General features: G+C 40.7%; 1 non-coding gene across 1 annotated transcript; it reads right to left on the bottom strand.

Moving 5' to 3' along the window:
• Positions 1–4,227: 4,227 nt before the first annotated feature.
• Positions 4,228–4,334, bottom strand: LOC141603039 (small nucleolar RNA R71). The gene has a single exon (XR_012524938.1). It is a non-coding gene; the product is annotated as a small nucleolar RNA R71 (small nucleolar RNA).
• Between the last annotated feature and the right edge of the window lie 14,181 nt (positions 4,335–18,515).

The raw sequence follows: 18,515 nt of genomic DNA, 5'->3' as shown, positions 1-18,515 counted from the left end.
CGGAAGCTTGAGACTATCGCCTTCACTAATGTGAGTAGCGCAATACTTCAAGGGAGTTCACCTCCAAAACTCAAAGATCCGGGAAGCTTCTCAATACCGTGTACCATTGGTGACACCATGATCAACAAAGCCTTATGTGATCTAGGGGCTTGTGTGAGTGTTATGCCGTACTCGGTGAGTAAAAGGTTGTGGATGGGAGAGCTTAAATGCACCAATATCACACTCTAAATGGCCGATAGATCGACGAAGACACCATTAGGGATATGGGAAGATGTTCCCGTAAGAGTTGGGAAATTTTTCATCCCGGTGGACTTTGTCATTGTTGACATGGAACAAGTCTCCAACATTCCAATCATTCTAGGAAGACCTTTCTTACACACCGCGGGTGCGGTGATTGATGTGAAGCATGGAGAGCTCACTCTATGATGGAACCACAGATCCACAAAATCACGTGGCTCTTTACAAGCAGAAAATGCTGGCTGCATCTATTCCCAGCAAGTTCAGACAAGTTTGCATGTGCAAGGGATTTAGAACGACCCTGACTGGCCCTGCCCTGCAATGGTACATCAACATGCCAACTAGCACCATCCATTCCTTTGCCAACCTGATCAATAGTTTCAACCAGCAGTTTGCAAGTAGCAGGGAGTTGGAGAAATGATCCAGTGACCTTTACCTAGTTACACAGAAGCCTGATGAAACTCTTAGGACATTTCTTGCAAGATTCAACAAAGAGAAAGTGTCTATACCCAGGTGTGACGTTGGAACAGCAGCGGAGGCATTCAGACAGGGGTACTACCATACAATGACTTATACAGCGAACTCACTAAGTATCCCTGCCACACCTTCGAAGATGTTCAGGCCAAGACTCTTGCTTTCATAAGGCTGGAAGAAGATAAAAGCTACAAACTTGGATCACCCAGTAGACCAAAGGATCATGAAAGAAGTAATAGGAAAAGCAACAAAGGGAACAATTATAGGCCTACCCCATATTCCAGGCCAGATCAGTCAGAAGTTAACCTGGCCCATGAGTATCAAGGTAAGGTTAAAGTTTATCCACCTATCTCCGAACATAACATCAGTGTTGATATTGCAGGATTAATCTAGAGACTTGATAACATGGGATCAGCTGCTAGATGGCCCAGGAAGTCAGAAAATCAAAATCCCAGAAGAGACAATTCAAAATGGTGCGAATTTCACATAGATATTGGACACACCACGGATGATTGTTTCACCCTGAGGAAGGAGGTAGCCTACCTGTTAAAATCAGGGTGCTTAAAAGACCTACTCAAGACAAAGGGCAAGAACGCAAACTAGGATAAGGAAAATCAGGAGCACAAGCAGGATCGTAGTCTCCCTCCACCACCACCACCAATCTATGAAGTAAAATTCATATCTGGCGGTTCGGAGATTTGCGGCCTGACAAGTTCAGCAGCAAAGACGATAACCAGGACACCAAGGACTGTGTCACCCTACAAGCCGGATCTTGTCCCAAAAATCACTTTCAATGATTGCGACCTGGTAGGCATCCCTAATGTTCATCATGATGGCCTTGTTATTTTCTATGCAGATTGGAACAGCCACGGTAAGAAGGATCCTGGTAGATGGAGGCATCTCAGTGAACCAGATCATGCTTGACGTACTGAAAGCCATGAATATAAACGAGGATCAAATCATCAAGAAATCCAGCGTCCTAGTAGGATTCAGCGGGGAAACCAGAAGCACCTTAGGAGAAATCCTGATGTGACCATAATTATAGTATATTTAGTCACCGAATTAGCCTTGTTCCCATGCTTTTTAGTGCATATTTGGGTCATTTATTGTCTTTAGTTCTTTGTTTTGCATATTCTTTGAGATTTTGTGTCTTTGTTAGGAAAGGAGTGCAAACCTTGCATTTTCATGGCAAAATGAGACTAAATTGATTGAATTCAATGACCAAGCATCAAGGAGAGACAAGATTAGAAGGCCTTTGTACATACTATAGTAGATGGGCAATGATGAGAAAAGATCCTTGCATCCCCGAGGAAATCCTCAAGGATTTTATGAAGAAAAAAGAAGAAAAGAAGAAGGAACGAGACTGCCTGACAATCTGTGCGGATTGCCTAGAAGACGCCCGTCTTCACCCCACAATCCGAGCGTCTTCCTCAGCTAGACGCCCGGGCAGAACTTCCAGAAGACACCCGTCTTCGCCCTCTAGACGCCCGTCCAGAAGCTGCCAAATCCGCCTGTCCCGTGCTAAAGACGCCCGGATTCCCAGACAGTCCCATTTCGTCTTCTACAAGCTTCAAGGAAGGATGCACATCTTTTTCTAGAGACCGGAGTCTCTCTAGAGACCGGCAATTCCTCAACAAGGGACTTAATCGTCATTTAAGCCCTTAGTTAACACTAATTTATGTACCTAATCCCCACTATAAATACCCTATTAGTCGAATTAGAAGAGTAGGTTCTTCTTAGCAATCTTTAGAGTAGTTAATATCAATCAAATCTCTCTTTAATCTTGTAATCAACATTTAATTAAGTTTTAATACAAGTTTTATTTCCTAAATCTCTCTCTTGATTATCCTTTATTTTGGGTAATTGAAGATTATTTGGGTTATTATTGGGAGATTGACAACCTTCCAATCAAGCATCAAGTACTTCTTTTATTCTTCGCTTTATAATTGTATCATTAGTAGGTATAATTCTCTTAATCCCTTTTTAATTATTGTTAATCACTTTCATTTATTCATCATGTTCCACTTTGTTGGTATGATTGACAATCTTGCTAGCATGTTCAACATGATAATGAGTGAGTAGTTTCCTTAGCTAGGGTTATTGGGTAATTAGGGGAAACAACCATTGGGAATGATTCATGCTTAAATTAATATGCTTTCATAGTTTATTTGCTTGCTTGTTGTGATCTCAACTTATGCACATGTTATGTTTGATGAAATGTGAGCCTATGAATCCTTGCATTTTTCACCCATCACCTATCTTTTCAATGAGACTTGTAAGACATAAACCAACTCAAGTCTCATTAGACCATGCATATTGTTGAGTAGGGAAGATTAAGTCGACTTGTAGGTGTTGTACAATCTAATCAATTCGGCTCCGGGACCCAAACTTTGCTAGGATTGTAAGATATAAACCAACTCGATCCATCACAACAATAATTGCTTGCTTATAACTTGAGAATATGTTTGTATGATCAATTCCCATGAATCCCCTATGACTCCATGACACCCTAGTGCCTTTTTATCAACTGTTTACATCCCTTTTAGTTCATCTTGCTTGTTTACTTTCATTGCTATTTAGTTTAGTGATCTTCTACTTCAAACCCTAATTGTGACACCCTTAGACACCGCTAGTTGCAATAGAAATCTTATTTCAATTCCCGTCCCATGGGATCCGACCTTTACTTGCCTCTTTACTAATTGTAGAGTTGTTGGTGAAGTTATAAATTGTGTTTTGGTCTAGGTGCTCCTAACGACAAGTACTGAAAACTAAACCCCACGAGAGATTCACGACCAAAAAAATGGCGCCGTTGCCGGGGACGGTGTTAACTTGATTTAGATTTTCTTATATTGTTATTAGTTGTGTCTTTCTTTGCCTTGGGGAAGTAAAACTCCTCAAGGTTTGTTCTAATTATTTCCTAGTTGTTTGATATTTTGCATGTCTAGAAGGTCACAAGGTAAGTTGTTACCCTTTGATCACGAAATTGAAAGGACTTTGACAACCAATAGAAGACTTGCTAGGAGAACTTTGAGAGGTATCGGTGAGGTTGTAGATATTCAACCAAATACTATTGAGTTCATCAACCCTTTTGCAAGAGAAGGTGAGGAGAATCCAACACAAAATCCAACACAAAATAAACCCACAGTGCCTAAGTTTTCATCACATTCCGTACCCACCGAGGAGAACCTACCCAATGGTACTCCCAGACCACAACACTTAACCGGAAATTTTATTGCAAAATCCGCATTTATCCAATTAGTCGAAAGAAGCCAATTTGGGGGGATGCCTAGTGAAGACCCTCACTCTCATATGAAGACTTTTTGTGACTATTGTGATGCGATTTCTCAAACCGGTGTAACTCAAGACTAAATTCGATGGGTCTTATTTCCTTTTTCTCTAATTGGCACCGCGAAACAATGGATGAAAGGCCTTGATAAGGCTACTCTCGGAATTGATTCTTGGAAAAAGTTGGCTCTAGCTTTCTACAAAAAGTTCTACCCACCGGAAAAGACTAACATGCTAAGAGCTCAAATTACGGGCTTTAAGCAAAGAGATGAAGAATCCTTATATGAAGCTTGGAAGCGATTCAAGGGAATTTGTCGCTCATGTTCTCACCATGGACTTATCGAGTGGTTCTTGGTACAACAATTTTGGAACGGTCTTTATGAAGATTCAAGGAACATTCTCAACATGGGATCAAAATGGAATGTTCACTGAAGTTGATGACAATCAAACATGGAACAAAATTGAGGAAATGGCGGTCCATAACTCATAATATAGTAGACCTCGCAAGGCTACTAGAGGAGGAAAGCATGAAGTGGACTCCATTACTCAATTGGGCGCTCAACTTAGTGCTCACATTGATACCATCAATTTGATGTTTGAAAAAGCTATGGCTAGACTTGAAGAAGCCTCAAAATCACCAAAGCATCATGTTAATGCCATGACGGCATCTTCATCAATCCCAAGTGGGATATGTGAGAATTGTGGAACTTTGGGACATGACCAAAGTGAATGTAGGGGAACAAATGAACAAGTGAATGCTTTCCAAGCATACAAGAGTGGTACCCCTTATTCAAACTATTACAATGAAAACACCAAATTCCATCCAAATCTTTCATACAAAAACCAAAATGTTCAAAACCCTCAACCAACATACACCCCACTTCCCATGAGAAACTAAAATCAAAGACCCTTTTAAAACCAAAACCAAGGTTACCAAAATCAAACTCCATATCAAAAAAATGACCAAGGTTTCGATGTTCAAAAAGTGGTCCTCCAAATGCAAAAGAATCAACAAGAGTTTTTCACTCAAATGCAAAAAGATAGTCAAGCAAAGGAAATCACCATCAACAACATCCTAGCTCACACCAAAATGTTGGAAACCCAATTGACTCAACTAGCATATTCAAGCTCACAAAGACAAAAGGGGCAATTACCACCTCAAAGTAATCCCCCAAGACATGAAACGGTTAGTGTCATTCACTTGAGGAGTGGTACAAGGTATGAAGCACCGAAGAAGCAAGTTGAGGATTAAGTTGTGGAAGCTAGTGACAAAGAAGAAATTGTGCAAGACTCCATGGATGGAGAACCATCAAAAGAAGAAGTTTCAAAGAAAAATGAAGACAAGGTCAAGGAGAAGGAGCCCATTGTGATTAGACTTCATTTTCCAAGTCGTCAAGCCAAGCCCAAATTTGATGACCAACTTGGAAAATTTATGGAAATTGTGAAGAATTTGGAAGTCTCGATTCCTTTCACGGAATTAATCAATCACGTGCCGGCCTATGCAAAATACATGGAAGACATCCTCACAAAGAAGGAGTCGATCCGGAAGCTTGAGACTATCGCCTTCACTAAGGTGAGTAGCGCAATACTTCAAGGGAGTTCACCTCCAAAACTCAAAGATCAGGGAAGCTTCTCAATAACGTGTACCATTGGCGACACCATGATCAACAAAGCCTTATGTGATCTAGGGGCTAGTGTGAGTGTTATGCCGTACTCGGTGAGTAAAAGGTTGTGGATGGGAGAGCTTAAATGCACCAATATCACACTCCAAATGGCCGATAGATCGGCGAAGACACCATTAGGGATATGGGAAGATGTTCCCTTAAGAGTTGGGAAATTTTTCATCCCGGTGGACTTTGTCATTGTTGACATGGAAGAAGTCTCCAACATTCCAATCATTCTAGGAAGACCTTTCTTACACACCGCGGGTGCGGTGATTGATGTGAAGCACGGAGAGCTCACTCTAGAAGTGGGAGATGAGAGCATAACTTTCAATCTTGACAAGACCATGAGAGCTCCCCGTTTTCATGAACCATAGTTTATGGTTGATCATTATAGACGGAGGGATGATAGAAAGAAGTCGGAATTCCAATGGAAGAAGAAAATTGAAGATGCTCCATTCAAAGAGCAAGTGAATTGTAACAAAGAGAGCTTGAAAAGCTCACCAAAGTCAACCAATGAAGAGGATGGCCTCATTAGCCAAGACAAGAAAATGGGAGAGTTGTCTCTATCAACTCAAGAGATCTTTAGTGATCAAGTAGATGAAGTTTGTGGTCTTTGGGACGATGAGTTTGAAGGGATTTGCAATCCCTATATTGGTAATGCTATCGATCGAGACCGACAACAAGGGCAAAGGTCTATTGAAGATCTTTATCATGATAATGAACAAGCTTTTGACTACTTCTTCAAGGTGTTGAGCAACATCAACAACACCTTGGACATGCCCCCATGACATCTCACTAAGGATGAGAGTTTGGTGGAGTCCTCCCTAAACCACCATTTGTAAATATTTCTAACTCCCTAACTCGCATTTTAATTCTTACATTGCATTTTTGGATTTTTATGCCTTGATCAAGATAATTATCATTTTTGAGAGAAGTGAGGGAGGGACTAATGATTCAATTGATGTGTAGTGCTTTAGCTTAGTGTGGGGATAGCAATTGCCTAGGCTATTCATGCCTTAGTAGTGCCCCTACAATGAAGAACACGGGATTTGAAGAATGAAAAATGACAAGGGATATGCAAGTGCACGGATGGAAATGAATCCGGGTAAAACAGGGAGAATCCGAGCGTCTGCACGGGAATCCGCTCGTCTTCAGGAAAGACGCCCGTCTTTGCCAGAATCCGCCCGTCCATTTTAAACTTAGAATTTGAAATTTTGGGACTGTCGAAGAATCCGAGCGTCCTGGTAGTGAAGACGCTCGTCTTTAGAAATCCGCCCGTCTTGGAAGGAAAGACGCCCATCTTTCTGCCAGTGTAAAACAAGAAAGCTCACTGTCTAAGAATCCGCCCGTCTTCAGTAGAAGACGCCCGTCCTGCAAACAAAGAATCTGAGCATCTTTGCTGAAAGACGCCCGTCTTTAGAGAGAATCCTGAACCAAAAAAAGGCAGAATCCGAGCGTCCCGAAGGAAATACGCCCGTCTTCCCCTGCAGTTTTTGAAAATTTTGGGTATTTTAAATACCCCATCCCACATTCATTTCTTCATTCATTCATTCAAAACACTACCCATAAACCCCAAAACTCAAAACCCTCATCCTCTCCATCACCAAAACAAGATTTCCTCAACCAAATTCAACAAAATCAAATCCAGACATCCTTTTAACAACAATTAATCACTCCTCTTCCAACAAAAATCAAACCAAGCACCAAAATCTTCAACCTTTGAGTCGACTTTTGAAATTATAAAGGCAAAGCCTTTCATCTTAAAATCGATTAGGGTATATTTGGAAATTGAAGATTTTAACTCTTTTCTTGGTATAATCATCAATGGCAAGGACAAAAGGATCAACAAAGGCACCTAAGGCAAAGGCACTCTCGACAAGACAAAAATGTCTTCAAGCAAAGAAAGCCTCATTGGCTATGGTGGTAGCTAGATCAAACTTGGAAGTTCAACAACAACCACCTCCCTTGGAAGCAACAACATCAACAACTCCGAAAATTGCTCAATTATCAAACTATCCGGAGGTAATTTTCATTTCTAACTCCTATAGGGATACATTTGCCAAGTATGCTAGAAAATCCTTTCTATCCACCAAATTCATATGTGAAGATGCCTTGAACAAATTGGGTATCCTTGAACAAACAAAAGCCTTCTTTGAAGCCATGGGGTTGGGAAAATTGTTTACTACAAGAGAATTGACATACCCCTCCCTTATCTTAGAATTCTTGAGTTCTTTGAAAGTGACTAAGGTAGAGACTAGAGAAAACAACGAGTTCCGCCTTGCCAATGTGAGTAGGAGCATCACCTTTGATGAATTGGGTAAAGTATTGGGTCTTAGTGATTCACCTAGTTATTACAAGATCCCGAAAAGTATGACCCCGCTCCTCTTTGGGAGGCGATTTCCGGGAGGAAATTTGAGAACTATCATGCTAGACGCGCTCTATTAATCCACCATCCGGGCATTAGAGTGTGGCACAAGGTCATCGGGAATACTATCATTGCAAGAAAAGACACTAACCACTTTACCAAGCCCGATTGTGTTCTACTTGAGTCGGCCTTAAATATTGGAAGGGAATTCACCAAGCCTTACAATGCTCTAAGGCTTTTGGTGGAAAGATGGCTAAATGTTGATTGTGGAAAGCAAGGCACCACTTTTATTGTAAATGGAGGTCTAGTCACTCTTTTGGCTAAGTACTTTGATCCGAATTTCAACAAGGATAGCAAGTATGTGGCGAAAAAGGGGGGTCATCTCATTGACATGGATGCCATGATTAATAAGTACAAGTGGGTCACTCATAACCCTCTTGACACCAAATATGGGTGGCTCACCAATGAAGCTAGATCTTTTACTTTGCCTTCCAAGATATGCCGTTTGAGTGTCCATCGGACCAACTACCTTCTTCCCCTCTCAAAAGAAGCCGAATACATCATCCGTCAACAAAGGGGTAAAATTGAAATGCCCTCCTCCTCCATTGTCACACCACCCTATCCATTCAAGTATCAAGAGTTCAAACCCGAAGGTGTTAAAGCAAGCAATGACTACATGACTCTACTTATGCAAGAGATGCACAAACAAGCTTATAAGGATCGGGAAGATGCATACTTAGCCCAATATCCACCCCTCCTTCATTTAGCTAGGCAAGTATTACTTTATCCTTCATGTCCTTTGCCTAGTTGGGCGGATAGGGAAGTCTTCTTTCCAAGTGCATCCAGGGGTGAGATACCGGGTGACGATGAGGTTGTCGGTGATGAGTTTGTTGTTGATAGCATTGATGAAGAGGCTAATGAAGAAGAAGAAGAAGAAGAGGATGATGAAGGAAGTGAGCAAGGAAGTGAAGAGGGAAGTGGTGATGAGTCCACTTCAATTGAGGAAGATGATGACAATGATGATATGGTGGAAGACTAGAAAGCTTTGGAGGCTCCTACCCTCTTGAGGTTTGTCTACTTCTTTCTTTGTTTGTTTTATTTATTTTATCTTGATCATGGTTGGAGAGTCCTAGAAACATAGAGGACTAACACCTCGGCCCCATTGAGGTGTTCTTATTTCATTGTTCCCACTTTTGAAAATCCAAAATGACAATTTAGTTTCAAGCATTGCATCTTGTGTGCATGAACTACCCCAACTTTAGGACATTAGAAATAATGTCTACCTCGGTTTGGGGAAGTACATGCATACGCAACGGCAGGTAATCTAAATTATGCTCTCCGTCATAAACAAAAACCCATGCATCAAGTAGTGTAGATTATTGTAGCTTGCATTTAGTGTAGAAATCATGCATCATGTTTGCATAATTTCCCATCATTTTGGCCATTGAGGACAATGCCCATATTAGTGTGGGGATGGGGAATTCTAACTTAGCTTTTATTCAAAAATCCAAAAAATTTCGAAAAACCACAAAAATTTGAAAAATTGAAAAACCAAAAACAAGTTCAGTTCCTTTGTAGTATAATCATGTATATATATTGTTGTATATATTGTGTATGTTCATCCTTGTTCACATTGATTGACTACGCCATATCCGAGACATGAGGATTATTGAAGACCACATGGTATGATCTTTCCAATCTCCTTTTTCCTCTTTATGTTAATGACTATGTGGGGTTATTTTGATTGATGCGGTAAAATAATATGAACTTAGGACTTGCATTTAGTTTATATGTCATATTAGTTGGTAGAATCATTTGCATTAGGATGTATATATGTTAGTTGCATCATGGCATGTAGTTTGCATGTTAGAAAAATTTTCCGAAACCGTCTACTTGGGAAGTTTGACAAGTGTATATATGCCCTAGTATATGCTTTTTCTTCTTAAGACTTTGCTTGTTAGAATTCTTGTAAAACACCCTAGGATGTGTCATGCTAGTATCCTTTGACCCATGGATTAAGGCCTAGTCAAGAGTACCTTGTGGTGTGATAACTCATTGGCTACCGTTTATTCCAAGGTGACCCTTGAAACCATGCATCCATCATCCATGTTCTACCACATTTTTGTCATCAAAGGGAATGGGCACAAAAAAGAAATTGTTCAAATTTGAGTTCAAGAAATGAAATGAAAAGTGAAAGAAAGTTTGCAAAAATGCATCAAATGAAAAGAGGAGCGAAAATAGACTCCTAAAGCTTCAAATATAAGGCACCCTCACTACATATGGGGTGACTTTGAAAATGTTCAAAAAGAAAATGCAAAAAGTTTAAAAGTTGTCAAGTATTGAATTGCCAAATATCAAAAGAAATGGCAAAAGAAAGTGTTCTCAAATGTTATATGCCACAAGAAATTGGGGGGAAAAACAACAACAAAAGCGTACTCCCAAATGAAACTCAAATACAATCGATCCCTTTATCCATCGTATCCATTTTTGTACATGGTAGAGAGGGGACGACCCTTCTTCTTGTCTAGGCGAGAAGGGGAATTCCGCGATCCTCCAGTGTTTCTAACACCATAGGGACTCTATTCTTGACAAAAGCATTTAACGATTGAGGACAAAGGTACCCTAGCTTGACACAACTTGGAGGTGATTTATTGGTATCCTTGTAGGCTTAGTAGTTTGAAGAAATTTCATCTATGAAGGAGTGTGTACCCTTGAATTACTTCCCTTGTAGATAATTTCCGCCACTTAGATGAGGAAAGTTGCTATTCTGTTGTAGATGCATCCATTACTTGATTTTGTGTGCTTAATGTTTGGATGTGTCGCCATTTTGGCAAGACCCACCTTGCCTTGCAAGAAGGCATCCTACCTCATGGTTGTCTTGTTGTGAGTTGAAGGGGCGGAGTGAGACCCGCTAATTGTCTCATATCGGCTATGTTATTAGGTTAGTTTAAATAATGGTCCTAGTCTTTGTCACCTCTTTACTCGGGATGAGCAAAGGATTGGTTTGGGGATATTTGATGTGACCATAATGAGAGCATATTTAGTCCCCGAATTAGTCTTGTTCCCATGCTTTTTAGTGCATATTTGGGTCATTTATTGTCTTTAGTTCTTTGTTTTGCATATTCTTTGAGGTTTTGTGTCCTTAGTAGGAAAGGAGTGCAAACCTTGCATTTTCATGGCAAAATGAGACTAAATTTATTGAATTCAATGACCAAGAATCAAGGAGAGACAAGATTAGAAGGCCTTTGTACATACTATAGTAGATGGGCAATGATGGGAAAAGATCCTTGCATCCCCGAGGAAATCCTCAAGGATTTTATGAAGAAAAAGGAAGAAAAGAAGAAGGAACGAGACTGCCTGACAATCCGTGCGGATTGCCTAGAATACGCCCGTCTTCACTCCACAATCCTAGCGTCTTCCTTAGCTGTACGCCCAGGGAGAAGCTGCCAAATCCGCCCGTCCGGTGCTAAAGACGCACGGATTCCCAGACAGTTCCATTTCGTCTTCTACAAGCTTCAAGGAAGGATGCACATCTTTTTCTAGAGACCGGAGTCTCCCTAGAGACCGGCGATTCCTCAACAAGGGACTTAATCGTCATTTAAGCCCTTAGTTAACCCTAATTTATGTACCTAATCCCCACTATAAATACCCCATTAGTCTAACTAGAGGAGTAGGTTCTTCTTAGCAATCTTTAGAGTAGTTAATATCACTCAAATCTCTCTTTAATGTTGTAATCAACATTTAATTAAGTTTTAATACAAGTTTTATTTCCTTAATCTCTCTCTTGTTCATCCTTTATTTTGGGTAATTGAAGATTATTTGGGTTATTATTGGGAGATTGACAACCTTCCAATCAAGCATCAAGTACTTCTTTTATTCTTTGCTTTATTATTGGAATCATTAGTAGGTATAATTCTCTTAATCCCTTTTTAATTATTGTTAATCACTTTCATTTATTCATCATGTTTCACTTTGTTGGTATGATTGACAACCTTGCTAGCATGTTCAACATGATAATGAGTGAGTAGTTTTCTTAGCTAGGGTTAATGGGTAATTAGGGGAAACCAACATGGGGAATGATTCATGCTTAAATTAATATGCTTTCATAGTTTATTTGCTTGCTTGTTGTGATCTCAACTTATGCACATGTTATGTTTGATGAAATGTGAGCCTATGAATCCTTGCATTTTTCACCTATCACCTATCTTTTCAATGAGACTTGTAAGACATAAACCAACTCGAGTCTCATTAGACCATGCATATTGTTGAGTAGGGAAGATTAAGTCGACTTGTAGGTGTTGTACAATCTAATAGATTCGGCTCCGGGACCCAAACTTTCCTAGGATTGTAAGATATAAACCAACTCGATCCATCACAACAATAATTGCTTGCTTATAACTTGAGAATATGTTTGTATGATCAATTCCCATGAATCCCCTATGACCCCATGACACCCTAGTGCCTTTTTATCAATTGTTTACATCCTTTTTAGTTCATCTTGCTTGTTTACTTTCATTGCTATTTAGTTTAGTGATCTTCTACTTGAAACCCCAATTGTGACACCCTTAGACACCGCTAGTTGCAATAGAAATCTCATCTCAATTCCCGTCCCTTAGGATCCGACCTTTACTTGCCTCTTTACTAATTGTAGAGTTGTTGGTGAAGTTATAAATTGTGTTTTGATCTAGGTGCTCCTAACAACAAGTACTGAAAACTAAACCCCGCGAGGGATTCACGACCAAATCCACCTCCCAACCTACGTGGAAGGAGTCTCATCCTATGAGAAATTTGGAGTCCTTGACTGCCTGTCATCCTACAATGCTATCCTGGGAAGACCCTGGATTCACAATGTCAAGGCCGTACCATCAACCTATCACCAGTGTATCAAGATACCAACAAATTGGGGCATAGCCACAATCAAAGGGGATCACAAGACAGCCCAGGAATGCTACACAGCAGCCTTGAAGCCTTCCAAGGCAGGTAAGTCCCTGGCATAGCAATTACAGTACCCTGTCAGGAGCACTTATGTGGCACCTCCCAGAATGGAAACAGATCAGGTAATCTTAGACCATGAGTACCCTGATAGGTATGTTTTGATAGGATCTGACGCACCAGATAGTGTCAGGCCTGAACTGGTAAAATCCAATAAAAATAAACCATCTTGGTTTGCTTGGTCACATTTTGATATGACTGGAATTAGCGCTGATATAATTACTCATAAGCTCAATGTTGACCCATCTTTTAAGCCTGTACAACAGAAAAGGCGCAAATTTGCCGCTGAAAGAAACACCATAATAAATGAGGAAGTAGAAAAACTCTTGGATATGGGGATTATCAGGGAATTAATGTACCCTGAATGGCTGGCTAACGTAGTTGTTGTGCAGAAAAAGAATGGAAAGTGGAGAGTCTGTGTGGACTACACTGACTTGAACAAAGCCTGTCCTAAAGATCCATTCCCCCTGCCTCATATTGATACCATGGTAGACGCCACAGCAGGCCACGAAATGCTAACATTCATGGATGCTTCCAAAGGATTCAATCGATAAAGATGCACCTTGCTGACCAGAGAGTATCGCATTCATTACGATCGAGGCATATCTTCGCTACACCGCCATGCCTTTCGGCCTGAAGAATGCGGGGCAACGTACTCAAATACCTGGTCAACATGATGTTTAAAGACCAGATAGGTGACATCATGGAAGTATACATAGACGACATGGTGGTGAAATCCAAGAATGCAGAAGATCATGTGAAGCATCTAGAAATAGCATTTGAGATATTAGAAAAATATAACATGAAGCTAAACCCTGCAAAGTGCCACTTTGGAGTCTCTGCAGCAAATTTCTTGGATATATGGTCACAAAGAGAGGCATATAAGCTAGCCCTGAACAGATAAAGGCTGTCCTGGAACTATAGTCACCAAAGTCTGTCAAGGATATCCAACAATTGACAGGCCGGGTAGCTGCCCTAAACCGCTTTATATCAAGATCCTCTGAGAGATGCAAAACATTCTATAACCTCCTCAGGAAAAATAAACAATTCCAGTGGACGGATGAGCATGGGGCAGCTTTTCAGGATCTAAAATCCTATTTGTCATCTCCACCCTTACTGGCTAAACCGAAAAGGGAGAACCTCTGTCAAGATATTCCTATCTCACATCACCGACACAACAATCAATCAGCCGATCCTGGTGAAAGAACAGGATGGGCAGCAACATCAAGTCTACTATGTAAGTAAAAGCCTGCTAGATGCTGAGTTGAGGTATGGACTACTTGAAAAATACGTTCTAGCTTTAATTATGTCATGTACCAAGTTGAGACCCTATTTTGAAAGTCACCCCATTATAGTCAGGACCACTCTACCCATAAAATCTGTCCTGCGTAAACCTGAACTTTCAGGCAGGATGGCCAAATGGTCAGTACAGATTAGCACATATGACATCTCTTTGAACCCAAGGCAGCGATTAAATCGCAGGCCCTAGCAGACTTTGTGGCTGATTTTAGCCCTAACCTGGAACCAGACCTAATAAAAGAGGTCAACCAATTAGAAAATAAAACCCTAGATCAAGAATGGACCCTATTCATAGATGGGGCATCCAACGCCAGGGGGACAGGGTTAGGACTAGTACTTAAATCACCACAGGGAGACGTAATAGCTCAGGCTGTAAGCTATGAGTTCAAAGCTACCAACAATGAAGTAGAATATGAAGCCCTGATAGCAGGCTTAAAGGTATGTTCAGATCTCGGTGTTGAAAACCTAAAGGTAAAAACTGATTCACTCTTAATTGCCAATCAAATAAAGGGAATTCATACGGCTAAGGATGCAAAAATGATTTCGTATTTAGAATATGCAAAAAAACTTACCGCTAAATTTGCTTTATTTGACATAGATCAAATATCAAGAGACCTGAATACCCAGGCTGATGCTCTGGCCAGCCTAGGTTCAAATTTCACCCCCACTGTTTTCGACAAAATACCAATTGTGCACTTATTAGAGCCAACCATAGCAAACCTGAACAGGTCAATCCTGCCAATCAGGGTAGTAACTCTTGGACTAAACCCTATTCTGATTGGTTTCTCCGAGGAATACAGTCTCAAGGAAGACATGAGGCAAGGGCTTTTAAAATTAGAACTTCAACTTATGCTATCATCAATAACACCTTGTTCAAGAGATCGCAGGCTGGACCCTACTTGAGATGCTTGGAGCCTGACGAAGCCAAACTAGTACTTCAAGAAATATGATGCGTGTATTTTATATAAGGTTTTTACCTCATTTTTACACGCATTTCTGTTTTATTTATGTAGTATTTGTCTACAAATACCCCCGAATATTCTACTTTTGTTCGTTTTATGTAATTTGCAGGAATTAACCAAAGAGGAGCTAAATCGAGCCTTAATTCGTCCCGTTTGCATGCATTTATGGAGAACGAGGAGCTGGAGCTTGGAAATCTAACACTTGGAAGACGCGTGAGATGGTTTCGGGAGGTGTTTCAATGTCTAACGTACCTAAACAGCTCGATCGATTAGTTTTCTAGTCGATCGAATGCTTTATTTATTCAATGTTGCTCGATCGATTGGTTCGAGTGTTCAAACGAGAAGACATTGCAAGGAGTACTCGATCGAGTGGTTTATTTCCACTCGATCGAGAGGTTTAGCCTGCTTTAGATTATTTTCCGCCTAATTTCGTATGGGCTTTTGTAATTAGTCCACAGGTTAGGTTTAGGAGAGGATTTTCGTATGTTAAAAGAACACTAGACTGCGTAACTCCTGTCATTGACTTTTACCCTATCTTTAACTATTGTTCTTGGATTTTGCTCTCCTTCTACCCTCCTGCTACTCGAATTCCGATTTGTATTGGTATTATTATTCTTCCTTAATCCTTTAATCGTTATTATTGTTCTGCTATTTCTCTTTATTACTTTCATCATTACTCTATTCAATCTTATTTAGCCTCGTTAGTATGTTTAATTTCGATTATCTATATGTTATTATTGTTAACTCGATGATGATGCATAGCTAATTCCCTTTTTCTAAGACTAAAGGGGATCCATAATTATGAACGGATAATAATCGATTTACTAGGTTAATGCTGGTGTGGTCTTGGTTGTTAACTGCTGCATTTATATGTATCTGTTTAATTGAGTCGACGCAATTAGGCATTTATATCATAGTGACCCTTGATCTGGACCGAAAGGTTGGAAGAGGCGAGACTAGTAGCGAACAATAGGGCATTATTGTTAGGGCGAAAGCTAAGCTATTTATGCTTTAGGGCGAATTGAGACCGAAAGGAGATATTCACTACTCCTTAGATCATACTTTAATTGACCTGAGACCTAGATTACTTGACCGAATGATCATGGTGAACCGTCTGTCTTAGCTGCTTTCTCTATCTGCTTGATTCCTTCTCTCTGCTTTATTCTCTTTCTTACTCTCTTTAGTTTTAGAACAACACAATTAAAACCCCCCAATTTGGTTACCGAGACGAAGTTAGACAAAGCTGACATTTCGCCATCTCCCTGTGGAGATCGACCTGACTTCCCTAGCTATATTAGTTAGAGCCAGTGGGTTATTTTTGATAGGTATACGACTGCCCTGTCAATTTTTGGCGCCGTTGCCGGGGAGGTGGCGTAATTTTTTTGATTTATTTAAGTTTGTTTCTCGTCTCAAGGAATTTATTCCTTGAGACTGATCTCATTTCTGCAAAGTTTTTGATTAGTTTTGCAGGTTATTTGTTTGCTTTGTAAAGTCTATTTGCCAGAATGCCTAATTTAGCCAGCCATTCATAGCCTAATGTGGATTCGCTTCCAAAAGGTTTCCTATTACCCATTACTGATCCGGGAATCTTTTGAATCCACCCATCTTACATACAGCTGGTAGAGAGAAATCTCTTTAGGGGGGTACCTGAAGAAGATCCATGCAGGCATATAGAGCTGTTTGCAGAGTATTGCTCTACCATTCCTCTTTCTACTGGGGTGACACAAGACAAAGTGAAGGGGGCTCTTTTTCCCTTTTCTTTAACTGATGATGCCCGGGAATGGTTGAGAGATCTAAATAGGGAGGCAGCCGGTGTAACCGACTGGAGTTCTCTTGCTCTTGCCTTTTACAAGAGATATTTCCAACCGCAGCACACCAATACCTTGAGAGCTCAGATTAGTTCTTTTAAGCAACCACCTACTGAAAACTTGGATGGGGCTTGGACTAGATCCAAGAAGCTTGTCCGCTCTGTGCCTCATCACAGGTTCAAACGTTGGTTCCTTTGTACTCAATTTTACAACGGGTTATATCGGAGCCAGAGAGCTATTCTTGACAACGTAGCTAAAGGGAGATTCACGAAGAATGTTGAAGATGACCAAGGGTGGCGTCTCATTGAGGATATGGCTATTCATGTCTCTGAATATTTAAATCCCCATGGTAGTGAGCAAGTTAATGAGTTGGTAGCAGCTGCAGTGGATGGTCCTAGCAAAGGTCTAGGTAATGTAGAGATTACAGAAGCTATAGGCGAGAGTGCACAGGTTTGTTCGATTACTGAGCACGTGGAGCTATGTGGTAGATGTGGCATGGAAGGGCATGACCCAATTGAGTGCCTGGCAAATATAGAGCGCGTCCTTGCTTATCAGAAATACAAGAAAGGAGTTCCTTTTTCTCAACTTTATGAAGAGATGAAGAATGTTTCTACCCTTTCTACGCCAGCACCACAACCGGTTTCTCCTCCTGCAAATCAAGAAATTGCCGAACTGAAATCCTTGATGTTAACCATAACACAAAAGTTTGGTGAGAAGTGCAATAGGAAAGAAACTGTCATAGCGGAATTGAGAGAACAAGTCGCGCAGCTAACACTCGCGAAAGACCAAGCCAAACTTCTACCAACATGCGATCCAGTCAATGGAACGAATCTCCAAGTTGGCCTTACTCATGAGGGGCCAAAAGTACCAGAAGACGGGGTTTTGATAGCTGAAGATACCCCGGAATATGATATGGATGAGTTTTTGGAGGAAATCCTTGTTGCGTGTGTTCCAGATACTTGATCGAGTGAAATATCTACTCGATCGAGTGAAATAGTTCATCCCATCACTAGATGTGAGTGAAAATAGTGGTCGATCGAGAAGTGCACAAATTGATAATGGTCGATCGAGTGATGTTCTTACTCGATCGAGTAAATTTGCTGAAGAAATCACTCGATCGAGTGATAAAAATGCTCGACCGAGTAAGCCTGATAAAGAGATCACTCGATCGAGTAATAATTATGGTCGATCGAGTAATTCCCAATGTGAAACCACTCGATCGAGTGATAAAAGTACTCGATCGAGTACCAGAAGCAGCGGAGATCCTATTTTACTATCTAATTCCGCTACCGTGTCATCTTCCCCTGCTGTGGAGATGTCACGCACCGGTAAAGGTAAAGAGAAAGATGCGGGTCCACTTATTGCTACCAGAGTACCCTTCCCAGGTCGTCTGAAGGATGCGAGGATCGAGCGACAGTACGGTAAGTTT

Source organism: Silene latifolia, chromosome 9, assembly GCF_048544455.1.
Source record: "Silene latifolia isolate original U9 population chromosome 9, ASM4854445v1, whole genome shotgun sequence".
Taxonomy (NCBI): domain Eukaryota; kingdom Viridiplantae; phylum Streptophyta; class Magnoliopsida; order Caryophyllales; family Caryophyllaceae; genus Silene; species Silene latifolia.
This window is presented reverse-complemented; position numbering and strand designations above follow the sequence as displayed.